Source organism: Corylus avellana, chromosome ca9, assembly GCF_901000735.1.
Source record: "Corylus avellana chromosome ca9, CavTom2PMs-1.0".
In the NCBI taxonomy this organism is placed as follows: Eukaryota; Viridiplantae; Streptophyta; class Magnoliopsida; order Fagales; family Betulaceae; genus Corylus; species Corylus avellana.
The window spans coordinates 16,742,039-16,760,472 of NC_081549.1; positions in this window are offsets into that span (position 1 = coordinate 16,742,039).

The window sequence follows — 18,434 nt, forward strand, 5'->3', positions numbered from 1 at the left end:
AGAAACTCAAAATGTTTTGGTACTTACACCGCTTTTAGCGGCCATTATTGAGAGGATCGGGTCATTTATGACCATTTCCTACTTTTAAGTTTTAACTTGTATTTTTCGCATTATAATGTTCTTTTGGATTTGTTGTTGCGGAGCCCACCCCATTCTAAGTGTCCCATAGCAAATAAGTAAAGGGTTACATGGTTTAAGCACCAAAACACTTACTAATGTTAGATATGATTCACCTTTAGAAAAAAATTGATATCTTTAAGGTCACTAAATTATTTGGGTTATAGTTATTCAGCCAAAGATGAAATTATGAAAATAACTAAATGTGCTTTGATGGTAATGAAATGTCAAAAAATTGATCATTTGTATAAGTTACTTAAGAACATAATTACAGGTGGAGTTACAGCATCCACTTTGACAGAAATAGATATTAATGGTATGGTTTTGAGGCACATGCGGCTTGGACATTTGGTTAAGCATGGTATGTTTGAGCTTTACATGCGAAATATGTTGAAATGTGTGAAATCATACAAATTGGATTTTTGCAACTATTGTGTATGTGAAGTAACAAATAGTTGGTTTTAAGGTGGCGACTCATTTAAGTGAATATGCTCTTGATTATGTTCATTCATATGTTCGAATACCAATATTTGTATCCTTAAATGAAGGTGCATATTATTTTACAGTTTTATTGATGATTTTTTAAGAAAGGTTTGAGTTTATTTTGTCAAGCACAAGTTAGAAGTTTTCACCATATTCAAGCGATGAAATATTACACTGATTTTTTTTTTGTTAAGCAAATGGATTGGAGTATTGTGATGTTGCATTTGTGGAGAGTTGCAAAATAGAAGACATTACTCACCACATCGTAGTTAAAGGGATGAATAGAACAAAACATAGTCACTGAAGGATGAATAAAACATTGTTGAAAAATGTAAGATGTATGAGGTTGAATGGATGATTACCAAAAAGGTTTTGGGCTAAGTGAAAAGGTGACACCAAATTTTCTAAGTCGCGTCCACAAATGCACTCAACGCAAATTAATAAATTTGTATAATCAATGGAGATATGAAACAACATCAAGCTAACTATGAAACTTTCGTGTTACAAAAATACTTGATTATTCTTCTCCATGAACATTATGCAATTAATAATTTATTTTTGGATGTCGCACTAATGACTACCATTTTCATTTTACATATCCATCATTTGACCTCCCATTAAGGTGACAATCAAAATCCTTGTCAATGTTAAGGCCAAGAACTAGCAAGATAGTAAGGCTTTGAATCATCTCTAACCCACCTACCGTCAAAGATGTTGCAAGCCTTATGAGAACCATTTTCTGTTTTCCTTAGTTTAGAACCATAATTTGAAATTTTTATTTTGTATTGCTCATCCAAATTTCCTTGATGAAGCTTTATCAAGTCCTCCAAATTTCCTTGATGATTTCCCCACATGGCATACCATTCTAAGAGTATATCTCACAGTTTGAACAATCCTAGACAGATTTCATTAAGTGTTTTCTAGACCCATTTTCTTAATCTCGGCCTTAACTAGTCTCTCATTTATCTCTTAACCATTGTTAAGGTGGTCTTAATCCTAGTTTAGAACGGGGTGTTACAACATTAGTGAACAATCGACTTCATTCACCTAGTGTCAGCCTCATCTATGGGTGGTTTAGCTAAAGCTAAAAACAAAACAGTTAGAAGGGAAAATGAGAAGTGAACCATGGGCAAATGAGCTATAATGAGTTTACCTTTCTCAAAAGGAATCCCCCACTCCCTTTTGACCCCAATCAACATGCGCACATTGGCGTCCCAACTATAATACTCACATTTATCCTTAAAAGGTAGAAAAACTTGAGGTTTCATCTCCTATTGTTGGATGAATGTTTAGACAATAGCTTCCATTTAGGCTGGCAGCGGTGGAAACTCCAAACTCCATTATACACTTATTTGGAGTGATAGCAATATAGTAACTCTTGCCCTGATAAGTGGTTCGAGCCCCTGAGAATGGACGATCAAAGGATGGTGCAAGCAAGCAACGCCTTGTAACCGTCAGGCATCAACTAGGAGAGAGCGAGATTCAAACATTCTAGCACCTCTTGAGCTGGACTAGGAATCAGAAGCCTAAGCCTTTCCTTCAATATATCCTCATACGGGGATATCTCGTCCCTTCTGTTGGGGTAAACACTTGTTCACTAGCCCAAGGACTCTAAGAACCACATCATTAGGTGGTGTTTGGTAAATGGGTTGGCCTAGATACTATAGTTGATGTAGATTGATGTGAAAAAAAGTAAGAATGTTTAGTATAAAAAAGTGAAAAAAGTGGTATGAAAAAGTGAAAAAGTTTTGTTTTGTAGTGATTTTTTTATTTGAATCATAATAAAAAGTGAAGAAGTTAGAATGTTTTGATGTTGATGTGATATAAAAAGTGAAAAACTTAGAATGTTTTGATGTTGATTTTTTTGAAAAATGGTGATGAATAGTAACGAGGGAAACCCCAACTCATTTACCAAACAAGGCTAGAAATGTGATAGTCATACTGGATCTAGTACCAATGACCTTCCACAATTTCAAACTCCAACCTCTTAATCTAGAAAATGTATGTTTGGTTGGGAGCTGCCGCAGACCATTAGAAGTTGAAAAATTATGAACTTCGTACACCATCTTAGGATGGAAATGCATTATTAACATTTAAAGAGTGGGAATGGCAAGTTCAATGATGGAGGAGAGGTTGAATAACACTATGGAAAAAGTGGAACTAACTCTAATGAAAGACTCAAGATTTGTGGGCCAACTTGTAACGCACAGTGAAAATCAATTAATTGATAATTGACTTCATAGTTCGTCTTCCATCCTTGTCCCTTATAGAACAAGACTCAGAGATCATAACCTCGCCTAGGGGTGGGCAAATTAACTGGTTACCGATTACTGATCGATTATCAAATTTAACCGAACCGATAGTTATCGGTCGGTTAATAATTTTTTATCGAAAAACCGATATGACCGATAAGTTTTATAATTTTTAATTTTTTATAATTTTATATTTATATTAAAAAAAAAAAAAAAAAAGCTTCAATAAGCTATTTTAGCCAAAAATATACTTAAAAATAATTAATTTTTAATAAGCTATTTTAGGCTTTAGCCCAACAAAACATATTTGGGCCTCCAAAACAATTAATTTTTAGCCCAATTGGCAACCAGTTAAAAGCCCAATAAAAAGCCCACAAAATCTCAAACCGATTTAACCGACCGGTTAACTGATTATCGATATGACCGATAATTTTCGGTTAACATTTCTTATCGGTCGGTAATCGGTTAGGATTTGGTTAACTGATAGCTTATCGGTTAATCGACCGATAAGCCCATTAACCGGACCGATATGATTGATACCCAGCCCTAACCTCGCCCAAGAACAACTACAGCGGAAGACTTCCAATCACAAGATGAAGATAGCAATAACTAAAAACCATAAGCATAATAACCAAAGTAACAAGAAAACATTATAACATAGATCCTCCAATGTGCTAGTTAAAGACCGATCATCAAATATTACAAACCACAAGTAATTGTTTGAAAATAACATCAACGCTTGAGCCTAATAGCTAACATAGTCACGATCTCGATCATCTCCAACCGGATAGATCCTCCATCATCCCACATGGATTTGAGCCACACTGGGTCCAGATCCTCAAAGATGACTCGAATTAAGTCCCTCGCCACCACAAGTTGGTTCTCCGAATTCATCTTCAGCTAAGATAGCTAAACCGCACAATTATATATAATGGAGCGGGAAAAACGACAAGGGGTGAGTCTAAAGACTTAGTGAGTAAAAATGCACATGGTACTTATGCCATTTAACGCTGAACTCTGTTTGATAAAGTATGCAACATTTTGGTATGACAGCTATTCATGAATGCAGTATAGATAAAATACATGTTATAATTATGTGAATCAATGATTGTTCAACTGTACGGTCTACCTAAGATATTACCCCTTCTTAGTTGGGTTGACGTTGTCCCAAGGGACTTGTAATACAATGCCAGTGCCCCAAGCATTGTTCGCTACCGTCCATAATACTAACAGCCCGACCGAGTCCGACCTCGGATGGCACACACTACTAATAATGTATGTCCTGTAGTGACCGACCAATTAAGGCTACTCTGGTCATGAAATAACCAATGGATCCAATGCCTATATAACACATCCACACACACAGTTGATCATAGAGTTAACATGTATAGTAAACACATGACCATTATCCCGATATCGGTGTACCATGTCATACGATGCAATTAGTCTTATCTGTATTTTACATTCATGCTCTTACAATCTCATCATGTTCATTATCTTGTTAAGTAACGCATTGTCACAAAATGTAGAGTTTATGACATAACAACAATTATTTCATGATTTGTAAAAATGCATGTTTGGTACAGAAAATAGACGTACAATGCGAAAAAGTAACAGCTAGTTTCATGTGAGTTTGTACTCACTCGGGTCATTTAATCCTTCCAAAAATCCCTTCGGAAGTTCCAAGTTCTCCAAATTTGTGGAAAGCCTAATATTAGTCCTAAGTACAAGCTAAAACGAACCTAGAACATGGAAACAAGGGCTATTGAACAATTGGGCAAAGTGGCGTTCCCCTGAAGTGCTTATGGGCGAACGTTCGAGCTGGAGGCTGAGCGTTTGACTAGAGAGGTTCAGGTAGAACCTCATTTGGTTCAATAATCTCCTAAGCAGTCCTAAACTGGTGCCAAGGCTGCAAAAGTGTTTCTAACACATCCTGTCCCAAAACAACATCATCATGCAACAATAATAAGTCCAATGGGAAGGAAATACTTATAATAAGATTAAAACCTAAACCTTCATAGTTTCTAACAACCAAGCTACTATAACAGTATAAGGCTATCATAACATTTAAGAAAACACTAGAGAGAGATAGTTACTTCTACACATCAATAATCTCCAAGAAGTTCCTTCTTCTCCTCAAGATCACCAAAGAAAGCTCTCACAAGCTCACAATAACACTCAAGCATGGTTTCTCTAGGGCTCAGATGGCAGGATGGGTTGGTAAGGGCGTGGGAGGGAGGTATTTATAGGGTAGGAAAAGTTGTGAGCTCTCCAGGAGCAGGCCTGCAGTGCAGCCAGCGTTTGGTACTATTGTGTTGAACATTTGTGTACTATTTACCCAGCGGTTTTAGGGTTGTAGTTGTACGTTCGGGCAATATCCAGTAGTCAACGTACGTTCGGGCTGGTCCCCACACGAGCGTTCATGAACTATTGCAGGCATACGTTCGTGTGGTCCCCACACAAGCGTTCGGTTAGTAGGTCCAAAATTTTCAAAATGACCCTCCAGCTACTCCTAGTGATCCAAAAGTCCAATTAACCCTCTAACCAAGCTATCTTAACTTAGTTAATTATTTGGGTCACTACACAACCAGCCAATCAAAGTACAAACACGACACAGCCAGACGAAGAAGAAAGAGAGAGAATCTAACAGGGCCAACTGGGACAAAAAGAGGGAGAAGGGAATTACTAAAATTGAGTATAAGAATGAAACAATGGCCAAGAAAGTGATGTAGAGGGAAAATTTTGTCCTTTATATGCACCCTTGAAACCCCCAAAGCCTAGCCGTTGGAATTTTAATTGGTGTACAACTCAAATTAACCCACATGTCCCGACAAGTGGAGGAGCAAAGGCATGACATGCCTAGCAACAACTATTAGGCCTCATTAGTATTTAATACACCCTTGAAACTTCTAGGATAAGAACTGGTGAAATTTGAAAGGGACCCTAAGTTACTAAGAAGAATTCCCAATGAAAAATTATCGCTTGGGAATGGGGGGCAATTGATATACCGATATCAAACCAACCAGCCCACTCTGAGAACGTAGGCCTAGGCCCAAGTCACATGCCATGACGGGGATGATAAGACCCAAATAGCACCCATTATTCAAATGACAAGTAGGAGGGGCCATAGAGGCTCCCCTCGTGTTGCCATGCCTCAATTGTCCCATGATTCTCAACGAAAAAGTAGGCTATGCCCTCAACTTGTCAATGAGTATGCCCTCTTGCACGACAAGGTATAATGGTCACACCCAATCACCTGATGACACTTGGCTAAATCTATACAACACTCATAATTCCGCTATACAAGGAGAATCATGCTACCCATGTAAGTACAGATCATACATTGACTCCTTCATTCTTATTTAAACGTCTATTGATTGATTACTATTACTAACTTAAGCATCATAGTTATTTCTCGCCGACGCTCTGGCATGACTCCAATCTCATCCTATTTCTCTTTAGAGTGTTCCTTGCTTTTGAGAGATACCATGTGATACATTGTATCATTCGGTGCTCGTTCTCACATATGGTACTAAATGGGTTGAAGAGTTGACAAGCACTATAAACGAACGAAAAGAACAAGGATAATGGTCGTGTCAATCATTGAACAAGGGCAGACAGTACAACATGTGTATCTCTAGGTATTGAGTCGAATCGCAAGTCTATATGCTACATTGTTGTAAGTTTCGTACTTGTCTTTTCTAGTAGTGATATCATTTGAGCTAAGAGTAGGTATTGTGGTTTTTTCCATTTGGGTTTTTCCATAAAGAATCCGGTACAAATTTCTGTGTAATGATTCTTTGGATTTCTTGATTATATGGTCATTAATTACATATAGATTTATTTTACGGTGATAAATATAAATATATTACAAATATGAACATCATTCTTTAATAACATGTTAAGAATTATTGACTGGTTGGTGAACATTTTTAAATATAGAATTTATAGTCAAAAAGACCATAATAATAATCAAATTTGCTTTTATTTCATTCAAACACAAATTTGCCTTTATTTCATTCAAACACCCTTGGAAAAAGCTTCTTGATTCTTCTAAAGAAACCCGGCTAAAAGAAGCACGATTGCCCTCTCTTTTGGGCACTTTAGCCGACGGTCAAACCCTCCAGATTAGGCTTTTTTGGACTTGAAATTTCTTGGGCAGGGTGATTTCAGTCTTCAGATATCCATTCACCCATTTCATGCCATCATCACACACATACATACATGCAAATAGCATTGACATGATGCAATAAATGGGATGGAGTGACGTCCAAATAAGAAAAAGAAACAAAAGGAAGAAAAAAAAAAAAAAAACAGAGGAAGAGGATAGAAAGAGAGAGAGGGAAAGAGAGAGAGGGAGGCAAGTGATAATGCGAGCGGCAGAGACTTTGCTCTCACCATAGTTGCCACGTGTAATTACCCTAATGATGGGGAATTAAGTCACGCTTACCTTCTTCCTGCACACACCCCACAGAGAGACAGAGAGAGAGAGAGAGAGAGAGAGAACTGAGATATGGTGGATTATGTGGACCTGAAATTGAAGCACAAATAGCAGAGTTTTGTCTTCTTTTTCCACCGCAAAAGCACCACATTTTGCCTCTGCAACATGCCAAGCACTCCTGGCCAAACAACTTTGAAGATCCTTATCTCTTTTTCTTTCCATAAACTGCATCATACATTTGGGATCCGTGACAAAATCCCATGCTTGTTATTGTTGTCATTATTATTGTCAAATTGTTATGTTGGGGTAACATTTATAAGAACACCAACTTGTCCACAAACTCCATCATGTTTGTCTTGACAAACAAATCTATTTTTTATTTTTGACAATTAAAATTTGAGTTCTGGTTGAATTATAACGACCACTTACGTTTCTCGTCTAGTGTGTAATGAAAAACATGACACTTGTTATATCATCCACCAATTATGAAAACGTTACTCATGTTTGATGCAGCGTGATTTAGTGGGTTGCAGCGAAAAAATTAATAAGCAGCGAATATATATTTTTAGATCTTGAGACTATTAAGTAATTAAATAAATCTTCTTAAAACAATAAATGATATCTAAGGTTTAAGGAAAAAACACAAAAGAAATTCAATTCTGAGTATTCTTATTCAACAAACTCAATAATAATCAAAATCTCTGTTTCTGGAGATTATAAACATGTATTTATAACCCCTAAAACCTTAAACCTAATAAAATATGAAATAAAAACTCCCAAAATTCTAAACTTAATAAAACATGAAATAAAAATGGTTTAAATAAAATAAAGCTACAACGGCCCATTCGGACAGACTTATGGTCGTCCGGACGGCTGTATAAAACATGAAATAACATATGGCCGTTCAAACGGGCTTCGAACAAAGCCTTCTGCCAGCTTCATCTGATCTGCATCAATATTATAAAAATACAAGCCAACATGCCACTCCCATAGAGAAGCGATGGCGAAAAGCTGAGGGAGGGGTGAATCTTCACCGCTATAACGGTAATGTGTGGTCGGTGAAAAGTCACATCATAGAGAACTCCAAGAGTAAAGAGCTTTCTCCACTACCCTCTCAATGAGGTGGGCGGAGGCAAAACCGCCCTCTTTTACGAGGTCGGAACCACTTTACATGAAAGGCTAAAGTTGGCATGGGAGGTTTTACTTATAATAGAAAATCCTACAAGCTAGAAGTAATATATAGATATGAGGAGGAGACAAAAGCAATCCAAAATCTCGGAGAAAATGGAAAAAGGCCGAAATGGGTGGAATTCCATAAGGAGGAAAGATGAGTGTCATTTTTGGCCGACTCTAAAGATGTGAAAACTTAGAAAGCCTACCTAGCTACGACAATCCAACCCTATCTTAAGGGACAAAACGTGACCACCCTTTCTTTTCCATATCTTCTCCGAGAAGTTTGCAAATACGCGTGAGATAGCATTAGCGGGGAAGGGACATATGGTGGTGTTTAATAAATAGGTTGGTCTATACGCTGTAGTTGATTTAAATTGATGTAAAAAAAAAAGTAAAAATATTTGGTATAAAAAAAGTAAATAAATGATATGAAAAAATGAAAAAGTTTTATTTTGTAGTACTTTTTTATTTGAATAATAATAAAAAGTTAATGATATCATATAAAAAGTGAAAAAAATTAGAATGTTTTAATGCTGATGTAATATAAAAAGTGAAAAAGTGAAACTATTTTGATGTTATTTTTTTAAACAAAATGGTGATAAATAGTAACAAGAAAAACTCCAACTCATTTACCAAACAGATCCTATAGTGCCAAAGAGTTTTTTTTTTTTTTTTTTCCTTTCTTTTAGCCGAAAAGCAATAGTGTAGTTGATGTTTGCAATCTTTTCGGTTTGCAATTATGGAGAATATATTCAAGAATATTCCAATTTTTTTTTTCTTATACAATCCATGACGCATCAATTTGAAGCTAGAAACTAAGAGCTAGAAAGGTCTATTTTTTCTTTTTTAATGTGATTTTAGCATTTTTTTTTTTTAAAAAAAAAAATCAATTCATGTGTTTACCTGATTTATAATTAGCTAATTGTGGTATAAAAATGAACACAAGGGTCCTTGAGGTATGTTAAAAAAAACATATAATTTATTCCCTATAGTTAAATTTTGTACACCGACTTAGCAGATTTTAATAGTATAATACGTCAGAATCAATAAAATTGTGACACGTGTCTTATTTTTTAAGTTAATATTACACTAACAGAATCTAGTAAATTAGTGGATGTAATTTGAATGTAATGGAGTAAATTATTATTGTGGCATAGCTCAAGGACCTGTGAATTTATTTTGATATCACATAGAATTAATTACATTTTTTTTAAAGCTAAATATAGTCTTAATATATTTGTAATATATTAGTCATAATCGTTTGAGAATTATTATTATTGTTGGTACAGTTTCCGGTATGTTGGACTCAAGGGAAGGATTGGAAAATCTAAGACAACGCTTTCTCTCTTTCTCCTACAAAACAACGACAATCGTTAAGATGATGCGCCGGAGGGTAGTCGGGGCGTTCCTCCTCCGATGGTTAAGTCAAAGACTGTTTTTGTTGCTTAGTCTAGAGTAGAGTTCAAGACGTATATCTGTACCTGTGGCTTATGAGTCCTTTTTATAGCTAGGTCCCATGGAGATGGTAATGATGACCGGGGGGAGGATCTGAGATCCGGGCGTAACTGATGGAGGAGTTAATGTTATGGTCCCTTGGCCGTTATGTTTGATGAGAGGTCATCCTTGCCATTGGTGTCACTCTGAGGACGGTGCATGGCAGATATCGTGGGTGGCGTAATCCTGAGAATGATGCGTAACCGTCGATGGCATTTAAGGGTGTGTCATTAATTACTTACCCAACAAGTATGCCACAATCGAGCTACTAGTGTGACTGGCTCATATCTTGCCCGCAACTATTGTATTCTCACATCAAGTATATTGTTGATTGTGCAAACCAAGTGGGCGTAGTCTTCTGAGAGTGTGGGTTTGGCAAAGTGACGTCGTTCCTTGCTTCCGAAGCCGGGATACTTCTTAGCAAGCCCATATGAAGGAGCTGGGCTTTATATATATATATATATAGGATGAGAGAAAAAAAAGACTGATTAATCTTTTTATTTATAATAGACTTCTGATAGTACAGGGGTCAATTTAAAGGCTCCCAACAAATATATATAGGGTTTGGACCCTATATATATTTGTTGGGAGCCTTTAAATTGACCCCTGTACTATCAGAAGTCTATTATAAATAAAAAGATTAATCAGTCTTTTTTTCTCTCATCCGTCGAGTTAGATCTCTTTAGCGTGCAAGAAATTGAGTTATTCGTAGCGTGCCACGTCTTACAAAAACATGTTACGTATATGAAATGGAAAGAATGGCTTGTATGGACATTGTCACATTGCTGATGGGACATGGCACGTTTGCTTGCCTTCCTAATACCCATTTATGGTTTACCCATCAAGTTCTTGTCCTTTGTATCTTTCATTTCGTTGATGGTATACTTGATGGTATACTTTATAGTTTACCAAATAAATATTGACGTAATTAGAAAAATTGTCAAGTGACAGCTAGCTCTAGAGGTCCCGTGGTTAGGCTGTGGCAAGATGCATAGTTTTTTTTTTAGGCTCAGTCAATTTTTTATTCAACTCGTAAATTTAATTTAATAAGAATTTAACACAAAAGTAATGAGTTAGGATTAAAGGGTTTAACTTGTTTAATTACATATATTAGATTAGGGTTCATCTATACAGTCTTATACTCACGTCACGATATTACCCAAACCCGATATGTGACATTTAGGGATGACATTTTTTGCTACAACTCTAAATTGATAAGAACTTAAAATGAAATTAGCAGTTTAAGGTTGAAAAATTTGACATGTTTAATTAAATGGGTTGGCTTAGTGTTTACCTATATATTCTTATATTTATGCATCGACATGGCACGGACATGACACGCGACCCATTTTATTGAGTTAAGTTAGGGTTGACAGCTCTAAAGGTCCGATGGTTAGGTTGTGGCAAGATGAGTAGTTTTCTTTATGGTTGATAATTTTTTACATAACTTATAACTCAATACAAATTTAACATGAAAGTAGCAAGCTAATTAGGGTTGAGGAATATGACTCGTTTAATTAAATTGATCAAATTAATGATAACATGTACAGTCTTATACACACATTTCAACACTACCTGACAATACTCGACATTAGAGCTGACAATTTTTGACATGACCCGCGAACTAAAATGAATCCGAAACAAAATTAACGGGTTAAAGTTGATAGGTTTTACCTGTTTAATTAAATGAGTCGAGTTGTGTTGACCTATATATTCTTATACTCATGCCTCAACACAAATTACCATCCCTAATTTTCCTTACCTTTGACCGACCACAGTTAATTACCGTATGTAAAAAAAAAAATATATATATTACCAAACCTAGAATTGATATGATTTTTATGTTTGTTAACTTTACATGTAGTTGAAACTGTCTAAAGCTGCTCCCTGACAACATTAAACAAAGGGTGTAAGTTATAACCACCAGTCAATCACCCTCTTTACTATGATTTCTATCAACAAGAAGTAAAAGGCAATTACCAATGTCTGTTGAAAGCATAAAGCCAATATGACTTTGCTTAACTCGATGGCAGTTTAGAGCTAGCTAGATATGCTTTTTATTGGTGAGGACTCAGGATCAAGTCAAAAAGATGCAGCTGATGAATCATTTTTATTGCCTCAGACCCCATGAGAACTTTGTTTTTTTGTTTTTTTTTTTTTTCTTTTGTATTTTGGTTAGAAAGACAGAGAGACCCTCCCCTTGCCCCATCTTTGTGAGACCATGCAAAAGAAAGATCAAAAAAGGGAGTTCCGAAAACTGGAAGAAGCAAGAACAATTGGCCACTTGGTTGAATGTGACACATGTCACTTCTTGTTTGGGGCAAGAGACAAAAAGGCCCGCCAACAAAATTACATGCAAAAATATGCAACTTCCATATATGAATTTGTGGACATCTAGAGAGTAGTAGACCATGCCAATTGCGCACAGCCAGTGCCCTGCTGGGGCCGGTGTGAAGGAAGGGGCCTCGGGTAATTATGTCGCCGGACCAACGCGGTGGCCAGGCTTTACCACAAACAATATCACTGCATTGCGTCGGCTGTCCCCTCTCTCTTTTATTGTCCGATCCAGACTATGATTGCGGCTGCTAACAAGCAACCCAATATTTGTGAATTCCTTTTGAAATTAAATTCATTGTAAACTTGCAAAAGATTTTGTATATATAGGAAAGAAACTCATAAGTTGATAACTCAACATTTTGCTCTCATTCCACGTGTCGTGATCCTATTCAAAGGAGGACGCAACTCAAATTGGGCCAAAGTTACAACGGAAAAGAGCCTAAAAGATCTCCATCAGCGATCTTGACGTTTTATCCTACCGATGGCCCATATCAAATCCTATTGGACCGATGTCATGGGGGTGGTGTGGTGATTCATGTTCTTGGGTCAGGTTCGGGTTAGATCAAGTCATAAGAATATATAAGATTACATAGATCAACCTGAACACGATCTATTTAATTAAGGAAAAATTACAGTTTACCCTTCTAAAGTTGACAGCGTTTTTCAATTTGAACATCAAAGTTTCAATTTTTGCAATCCACCCCCACAAAGTTTCAATTTTTTTCAATTCGACCAATATTATCCCAAAATTTCCATATTGCCCCTGATTTATTTTTTATTTTTTAATTTTTTATGAAAAAAAAAAATGGGGGTGCAAAAATGGCTAGATGGGCAAAGGGGTGGCCGTAAATTTTTTTTCTTAATTTTTTATTAAAAATTAAAAAAAAATAAATAAAAATTAGGGGCAATATGAAAAGTTTTTGATACAATTGGTCAAATTGCAAAATTTTGGAACTTTGGGGGGTGGATTGCAAAAATTGAAACTTTGATGTTCGAATTGAAAAACGTTGTCAACTTTAGGGGGGTAAACTGTAATTTTCCCTTTAATTAAATATGGTCAAACTTCTCTACCCAAAATTTGTGAAAATGGTCTCTTCCCACCAAAGGGTTAGGGTTAGCCTCCAATTAACAGCGTGGCTCATTTCTTGCATGCCATGCTCGATATAGGAAAGAATTTTCTCATACTGCATGTCAAAAAATGTCATTTTCATTAGAACCCTCAAAAGGAAAAATTCGCTTAGTTTACCATATCTTGAGAAAAGTACACATATTCACCTTAAACTAACACTTGAAATGCAACGTCCCCGGCCATAACTAAATATTGCATCAATGACACCTTCAAACTATCCAAAATTTGCAACGTATGCCTTTTATCCCGCAAAAAGATAAAAATAACCTTAAAAATTTAAAAGAGATGTTCTTAATTAAGAAACTTATAATGTTGATTGTAGGAAATCAAAAATGTACCAAGAGGACTGATTGCACTCGAATGAAAGTGAGAACAAAACGCTATGTAAAAAAGAAAAAGAGATTAAGCACACGAGGTAATCAAGTAAACCTTCCTACCAACAATACAAATAAAATTGCATGAAATGTTTTGTATATAATGTACATGCGAGTAAATAAAATGCATGCATGATTTTATTTGTGATAGTAGCCATGCATTTTAGGTACACTGTGATTTACATGATTAGTTTTTAAGTACCAAAGTTAATCTAAGGTGACCCTTGGTTGAGCAGGGCAGTATACTCGGCAACACTTAGATTGAATAGAAAAGACTGGTACATGAAAGTAAATGTTCGCACTTGGTCCCTTCCATCTCTCTTATACTATTTTATAAAATGTCTACTTAATTTTATATCATATTATCCATGATAAGATTTTGATTATTCCCAAACCTGAAATTCATCCCAGTTTGAATTTCTTTTTTTTTTTTTTCCTTTCTAAATGAAAATTCTTTTGAATATTGTCATAAGAGGATCTATCTTCGTTCCAATGTGCACAAATATATTGTGGATCTACTATGCTATGTACTCCATATGCATACACATGCATGCATGATATATACATACATGCATAGAAATGCTTTCTATATATATATTTTGGTACTTTTTTTTTTTTTTTTTTGGTGTGATGGTGAGTTGATATTGACTTCTAAGAAAATTGTGTAGAATCTAGGAAATCTTGAGGTGACCAGTGCAGTTTCTGCGGCCTAGCTGTTACATAGAAAGATCCAGTGGATGCATCGAAGTGCCTTTGACAGTGAGTGACCAAAGAGCTATAACCCACTCCACGAAGGGAAAGGGAAATGAAAGGCCATAAACGGTCTACTCCCTTTTCATACCTTTTACACTCAAGTCAACTCTAATTCCAATGCACCAAACCATACTCAAACAAATAAGAATATTAATGCTAGTTTTCACACTAATATCATATTGATTCATATCTTATATTAATTAGTTGATATCACATATTTTAAGCAACTTATAATATTAATCACTTAAAAAAAATATAAACTATATTTCATTATACTCTTATACCATTAGATTGATATGACAGTGTCCATCAGTCTTTAAACTTTTTTTATTTTTTTTATAAAGGCTGATCTAAGAATTGATGAACGTTGCTACATTAGTCTAATGATATGAGAATAAGATAAAAATTGAGTACTAGCATTACTCCCTCTCTCTCTCTTTCCCTGGTTCTTCTCTCGTCCTCTCATTTTTCAAAATTATTAAATTTGTAAGATCATGTGAGTCTTACATGCAAACATATCGAATTATAATTTTAAAAAATGAGAAAATGAAAGATGGACAAGAAAAAGATTCTGATTTATATAAATATGGCAGTAAGTCAGTCCATTTAACCTATACTTTGAGAGTGAAGGAATCCAGCATGTTATGGGACATAACTAAGGAAGATGCAAATGATGCATCGGGAAGTGAAGGTAATAAAGGAATAGGTCGGGCGTTGGTGGGACTAGAAGCTGATGACAGATGGATCTCACAGTACAGTGTCTTTCAACTTCCTGCACACACAATTGCTTCTTAATTAATTAGCTGCTGCTTACTTGTTGCTTAAGTTTCACAAGGTTTTTAATTCTTTTATTTATTTGGTTTTTATTGTTTGGCTCCCCAATGAAATTGAAATATTAGCACAACTGCTAACAGTCCCAGCTAAAGACTGGAACGACCTTACCTACACAGGGTTTTCTTGGCAATTTTGGTTGGAGTGTTGAGTGTAATTCTAGCCAAACTATGAATATAAAATTATGTAGTTCAATTCTAATCTATTTTTTTAATGAAACGAGGTAAATTTCTCAATTATACTATGTGTTGAGTTCGTGTTAAGTTTACGAGTTTGAGTCATGTCGAAGCATGGTTAAAGTATTATATAAGTCAATTATAATTCGACTCATTTACTAAAAGAGGTCTGAACCCTCAATCTTAACATGTTGATTTTGTATTAAGTTCATGTCAGGTTCGTGAGTCATATCAAAACTATCGGCCCTAACTTTACCCTTACTTTCCATCGCCACAGGAAATTCAATTATTTTGGAAAATGCAGTTTCTCTTGATAATGATCTGCTTAATACCGTCCTACACAAACTTTCTTGCTTTTCATTCCACTTAAGAATTTTTCATTGACTTACGCATTAGATTATCACCTAAAGAGTTCATCAAGAGTACATTAATATACATATTCAGACACCATTATATAATGAACTTGGGTCCATCTTTACGTATATATTAAATACTCTTCTTCTTCTTATTATTATTATTTAAAAAAAAAAAAAAAATCCCAATGTGAAACACAACACTAACAACATTATCTTGGGAAGTACTCAACCAATTTGTTTAGGGGGAAATGGAATTGTATTGAGGGGGAATGGAATTATAGTTATAATAAAGAAGTGAAAATTGTAGAAATCAAGTTACAAATGGTCAAGAACACACAAGCACTCACAAACACACAAAAACATGCAGGCTCAAATGCGCATGCAAGCATGTAGGAGTTAAGAAATAATATACAAGTACGAAGCCCTCAATCCCCTACCAAGAATAGTAATTATGAGTTTATAATCTCTAAACATAGGGCATGGACAGAAAGTAGACAAGCAAAAGAGGCCAGCAGAGTAAAAAACACCCAGAAAGGCCAATTTTGGGGATTGGGGATGCTTAACTATTACAATATGCATTTGTTTAAGGCCATGGCTCAGTTCCTGCAATCCTGGCATTGGAAATTTAAATAATTATATATATTAAAAAATAATAAGAAAATAGGAAATGGGGTGATATTAAAAAAAAAAAGAAAAAAGAAAAAAGAAAAGAAAAAAGGTGGGGTTTATTTGAGTGGGAGGTGGTGCAATTAGTGAGGATGGCGTTGGGGACAGCATGCTTGGAGAAGTGAAGGGAAGGGGATATGGGGAAGGGAGGGGAGGCGTGAAATAAAAAGAAAATGTTTCCTATGCATACAACAACTGTGTCGACCAATGGGAGGTGGATGAGGGTACAAGCTGATACCCTCATTGCCCATTACCCACTCATGTTTTCTTCAATCATCTCTTTCTTCTCAATTTACCCATACTTACTTGCTCACACTCATATTTTTAAACATATATTCTTAGGCTGCTAACGCAGCAATGTCCAGTCAGTTATTGGATCAACTATGATTAAAAAAAAGAAAAAAAAAAATTCAAGAACTGAAAGAACTGTTGCATCAGTCGAGTTTCATCAGTCCAGTGATATGAAAGTGAGACGTGAAATAAATATTTGCTATTTCCGAAAACAATATTTAGTCAAGGACCCCCACTTCTCCAACATTATAAATACCACACCACTCATCTTGATGCCCACTTTTGCTTTTTGTTTTCCTAAATTGGATAAACAAAATAATAACGTGCGACCCATGTAATCTTGCTCCAATGTCAAGATTGCTGAATTTCTGATTAACTGTCCACTTCATTCAAAAGGGTTGACGCAAAAATACTTCCTTTGTTTATTTTCTTATTTTAAAAAAAGTATATTGTAATGTTAAAATATATAGTTAGATTGAAATTCACAACAATTATATATCTGTCTAAATTGCTTATTTGGACACGAAGATCTCATATGGGTTTTCTCACATTATCTGACTTGTTTGTTAAAAGTTTATATATATATATATATTTCTTATTTTTATGTTATATTCAAACCCATTTTCAAACCAAAATTAAGAAAGAGAACAAAAAAAATTCAAAAACAGTATGATAATTATTCTTATTTGGCCAAACACATACTTGTTTTAGTTTTGTCCAAATGCTTTCACCTACTCGTGTTATATATGTAGTAAACTCAATGAGTGGAGGATTGGATCAATTTTGACCATTTCGAATTGTCGAGCCGTTCGCTGTCAACCGGTAGAATCACTCTCCAAACCTATCAATTAGTGCATGTCTGCCAAATTGCACCAACACTGACTGCAATTGGTTGACTAATCGATTTGGACTCATCCAATGGATGGAGGAAGCTTGTCTCTCTTGTTTGGGAGTGTTCACCAGGTGATTGATGGTTGCGGTGTGTTGACGTGTTTTAAATGACTCTTCATGTTAATTATTTTTATTAAAAAAAAAAAAAATCAATTAAAATATGTTATGTCTGACGTCAGATGTAAAATGAACATGGAGAATAGAATTTTAGACTAATAATATGAAGAGTATACCTACTTGCCAATTAAGACAGCCCAAAAAAACAAATGGTTTTAATTCAACTGCAAACAATCCTTTTATGAACTAAAAACAGAAAAGAAATTGTTCTCTATTTTTTCTTAAGACGTTATTTCCCATACATGGTTATAGCAAATACATCTCTAGGGACTAGGATATAATGAAGCCTAGGAAATTTCTGATGTTCGATTGCTTGTTGCTCAAAAAATAAACAGAACAACCTTAGATTTACTATTTCGGCAAAAAAAAAAAAATAGAACCTAATAATAACAATTATAAAATTGGTCACAAAGTGTACTAAAGCATACAGTCAAGTTAGTTTGGTCTCCAAGAGGTAAATCAATCAGCTGGGACCACATCTAATGAAGCAGAGGTTGCTAGCTCAAATCTCATTCCCCCTTCTTACACAAACATGTCAAAAGTTAGTTTGGTG